At 36.8% G+C, this 4,747-nt stretch overlaps 1 long non-coding RNA gene across 1 annotated transcript in view; it reads left to right on the forward strand.

Annotated features, from left to right (window-relative positions):
* LOC118764934 overlaps nucleotides 1-4,408 on the forward strand; it is a 16,459-nt gene extending 12,051 nt beyond the window's left edge. The window contains exon 3 of the long non-coding RNA XR_005000773.1: nucleotides 4,398-4,408. This is a non-coding gene — a long non-coding RNA (uncharacterized LOC118764934). The remainder of the gene's footprint in view (nucleotides 1-4,397) is intronic.
* Nucleotides 4,409-4,747: the final 339 nt, after the last annotated feature.

Here is a 4,747-nt window from a genome sequence, read left to right on the forward strand (position 1 = left end):
GTCCTTGCGCACTCACAGAGGATAAGATATGCTTGTTTTTCATCTATTTCAATGGTGATGGGCATGGCTGTGTCTGCATGGAATATGATAAGTACACAGATAGAGAAAGTGTATTTGCATAGGCACGACCATAGAAAGTGTTTAGGTTTGTGCAGTGGGTTGTTAAGTTGTATGTCGGTATTGAGTCATCCTCTGCAGAGGATATCTCTAGTCGTGCGCTTATGTATAGAGAGAGAGAGGAAGAAGTATGAATTTCCCTGTGTGTATGCATGTGTGTGTATGCGTGTGTGTGTGGTGTGTGTGTGTGTAATCACAGATTAGCATCTGTGTAGATGGAATCAGACATCTGTTTGTTAGTTGTTCTTTTAAGTGTTTCATGCATAGCCACATGTATAAGTGCATAGTCACAGATATGTGCCTGTGTGTATATGTGTATGTGTGTGTGGTGTGTGCATTGTCACAGATGTGTATGTGTGTATTGTTACAGATGTGTGCATAGTTACAGTTGTATTCAGTATTGTATGTAGTCACAGATTGTGTACGTGCTTGTCATACAGTTGTGTGTGTGTGTGTGTGTGTGTGTGTGACTGTAGTCTCATTTGTATTTGTGCATGCAGTCACAGGTGTGTGCAAGTGTTTGTTGCAGATGCGTGTGTGTGAGAGAGAGAGAGGGAGAATAGCCACAGATGTGTGTGTATATAGCCACAAGTGTGTGCGTGTGTGTGTGTCTGCTGAGTCACGAGTATGTATGTCCATGATTTTAAATATGGATGTTGTATTGTTTAACCCCAGGTCAGGCCTGGTTGAGCAGATATGACAAAAAAAATTGTTCTAGTCATGATCACACCTTTTTCTTCTTCTATCTAAAGTATAGCACACTTAGGACTACATTACTTTTTGTGTCCTTCCACTTGTTATTTGAGAGAATTTGGCTGGTATTTCTAGCAAGACTGATAATTTCATAGACAAGTTGCCCTCGATTTGTTATGGGGTTATTTGTCGGTGTGTGGCCCACATATGGATTCATATGTGGAATGAGATATGGGCTGAGTGTGAGTAGTGTCACAGATTGGTCTGCGTGTGGCAAGCAGCATCTCGGTATATTCATGTTTGTGTAGTAGAGTTGCTGTGCTGTGTGTATGTGAACATGTGTGTGCATTAGCAGCAAATGTCACAAGTGTGTATATGTCTGTGTACATGCTTGAAGAGAAGCGCTACATCTGCATAATGCTGTTTAGCCCCGGGCCGTTCCTGATCAAACAGATCAAAATTCATAGGTGTTCCAGCTGTGATCGCCTCTTCCTTCATAGATTTACATTTGTCCAGCATGTCTCTACATTTTTAGAGGTACCAGCAACCTGTCTGTTTCTAGCATGTTGTAAACTACTTAGATTTCTTTACTGGCTTATATTTATGTGAAGAGATGTATGCATGTGGGTAGGTATTTATATGAAAAATAAGAGGTAGTTGTTTGACTATGTGTAGAAAAATGCAAATATGTTAAAGGATTATGTATATATGTTAGCAAGTCAAGTGTATTTGTGTGGAAGAGAAATATCCATGGTCCTATAAGTCAAAGGCTACCATCACCACTGAACACTAAAATATTATTTCAACAGTTGTCATTGCTTTCTATTTAGTATGTATTTTAATTGCACAGAAAATATTTTGATGTTCATTCCTACATCTTGTGGTATTGTTTTAGGCTGCAGAGGCAAAGAATTGAATAATCATCTCAGATTTCGACTATTCTTATCTTCTGTTTATTAAAGTATCTAATTTTGAGTCCTTTCGTTATATAATTGAATTTTAATCATGTGAACCAAAGTGATTAGTGAAGGCATAGTACATGCTATCAAGTTATATATACTTGCATAACACAGCTATGTGCATGTGTGTGTAAATATATAGAACTGTGTGTACATATAGATTGTATAAACTGTGTATATATGTATGTGTGCATGTATATATACTGTGTATATGCATATATATAAACACAAATGTATATATGTGTGTGTGTGTGTGTATATATATATACACACACACACACACACATATATATATTAGGGTCTTTTGTCAACTTTGAAATGAATTTGGTCCTGCATTATTTCATTTTTCTTCTGCTGAACACAAAGCCTCTACCTCATTAGCTAATCTAATCATATACACTATCTTAAGAACAATAACATTCCTTAAGATATTGCCTAGCCATTTTAATAGCTGTGCCAAGATGCAGTATCTGTAGTAAAATATTATTTGAAATTTTAAGAGGAAATTCTGGATCTTTTCGGTTTGAACTGCAGTTTTTTCTAGCGGTGTCATATGAAATTGTCACCCATAATTATGATCCTAGTATCGATCTATTGCATGTCAATCTGTTTTAGGGTTAGGGGTGGGGGGAAGGGTATCTTTTTTTCTTCACAAATGTAAATAAACCCAATCTGTTTCTTAAACAAGGGACATATTCATACGGCACAGAATGTTTTCACCTCAATAGACGGTCATTGATTGGTTGAAATTGCAGAAATTGAAGAAAAACAACAACAAATCTCTTACAAACTATAGAATTTTCTCAATAAAGCCAAGAGAAAAAAATGTTTTATAAGCACATTCTAGCAGTATACGAAGTTTAAAATTTTTTAGTTACCTAGAAATTATGTTAAAAACTGCTGTTCAAACCGAAAAGATCCCATTGTTCTCCTTGTTTTAACACAACATCCAAGTGGGAGATAAATGTTACCTTGTAATATTAATACTGCTTCTGTCATTATTATTGTTTATGTAATTGTTAATTTGTTAAATAGTCCTCTATCCATTAATTTACCCGCTTCCTAACTTTATCATCATTTGCTATCATCTGTTTTTACATCCTCTTCTTAACCCCTTAAGCATTTAAACCTGGCCTTATCAGGCTCGAATGTTGTACTTATTTACATTCAAACTGGCCAGATATGGCCTCTCACACTTACTCTACAATAGCATTCTAATAATAGATAACCACAGCATTGAAATCTCAAAGTTATATGATAATGTATGATTTAATTCAAAACGATGTGAATAAATCAGCATCAAATTTGACGGAGTAACCTGAATGCCAAAGGGCTAAAGTTCTATTGAGATGGTCACACCTTTGCACACTTGCATAATTTTTAGCATCTTGGCAGCTTCACTTAGCAGAAGACCTTTCCAATCTTTTCTTCTAATTGCTTTTATTTTTCTTTGGCATTTGATGGCTACCCACATCCTTCTAGGTTGCCTTATTGTCTTTTGATTGACTGACTGCTATATTGCTATTGTAGCTACTCCTTTCTCATTTACACATTTTCCATTCTCTCTTTTTTTGTTTTGTTCTTCTATATATATCCCTTCCTCAACCTCTACCTCAATTCTACTACTGCTGCCATACATACATCATCAGCAGCAGCTATGTATCTTTTCCATAGCCAGACACCTGTGCCTGAATGAACACCTGGCATAAAACCTCCACCCCTCTCACTCATTTGAGGAGGTTTGTTCTTCATGTTCTTTGTCTTGAAAATTACTTGGTGACCTCACTTGTACTTGTGCCTGTATTAAAAAAAAAACAAAAAGCAAAAAAAAGCAAAGGGATTGGCATTAGGAAGGGCTTTCAGCTGTACTTATATTGCTAAAGCAGACATTGGTACTTGGTGCAGTCTATTCAACTCAAGCTAGCATGGGAGACACATACTAAATAATGATACTAACACACACATATGTGTATGATATGCATATCTTTTACTTGTTTCAGTCATTTGACTGTGGCCATGCTGGGGCACTGCCTGGAAGGGTTTTAGTCAAACAAATCGACCCAAGGTCTTATTTTTCTTTTTTAGACCTGGTACTTACTCTACTGGTCTTCCTCTCTGAACTGCCAAGAAACAGGGATGTAAACACACCAACACTGGTCGTCAAGTGGTAGTAGTGGTGGTGGTAGGGGGGAACAAAACAGACACGAATATATATATATATATGTATATATATATATATATATATATATATATATGACAAGCTTCTTTCAGTTTCCATCTACCAAATTCACTCACAAGGCTTTTGTTGGCCTGGGGCTATAGCAGAAGGCACTTGCCCAAGGTGCCATGCAGTGTGACTGAACCTGGAACCATGTGGTTGGGAAGCAAGCTTCTTACCATGAAGCCATGTCTATTTATAATTATTTTACTTCTTGAGTCTAAAGGAAGGGACAATATCCATGTCCTTTGGTAACTCTCCAAGACTGGAGATGTTCAGGCTTTTAATGTTTTGTTTAACTGTAGCAGGTCAGAGAAATCAAATTAAAAAATTATGAATGTGAGTGGTCAGTCTGGAATATCAGTTTTAAGGTGGAGAAAAGTGGAGAAAACAGGAGTGTAATGTTTGAGGGAAATTGAATTAACTTAAAAATGTCACTGAAAAAACATCAAGAAAAAACATCAGAAAAAAACATCAAGAAACTTTCAGTGAGACCCTTGGGCTTGCTTTTTATCCACAAGCTGAGAAATCCTTGGCTCTTTTTGGCTCAAGCGAATTCTCTAATCAGCATTGTTATCGAGGTTCAAATGCCTCTGCTACTTCGTGAACGTGTGGAGGACAAGGGAAAATCCCTTTTCAGACAAGTAGGATGTCAGGAGATTTATAATAAAAGGCTTGACTTGTTCAATTAGCTTTGGATATTCGTGAGAATGATTCAACCAAGCCTTGACCCAGTTGTTTACAGACGATTTGCGCAGAT

Source organism: Octopus sinensis, linkage group LG9, assembly GCF_006345805.1.
Source record: "Octopus sinensis linkage group LG9, ASM634580v1, whole genome shotgun sequence".
Taxonomy (NCBI): domain Eukaryota; kingdom Metazoa; phylum Mollusca; class Cephalopoda; order Octopoda; family Octopodidae; genus Octopus; species Octopus sinensis.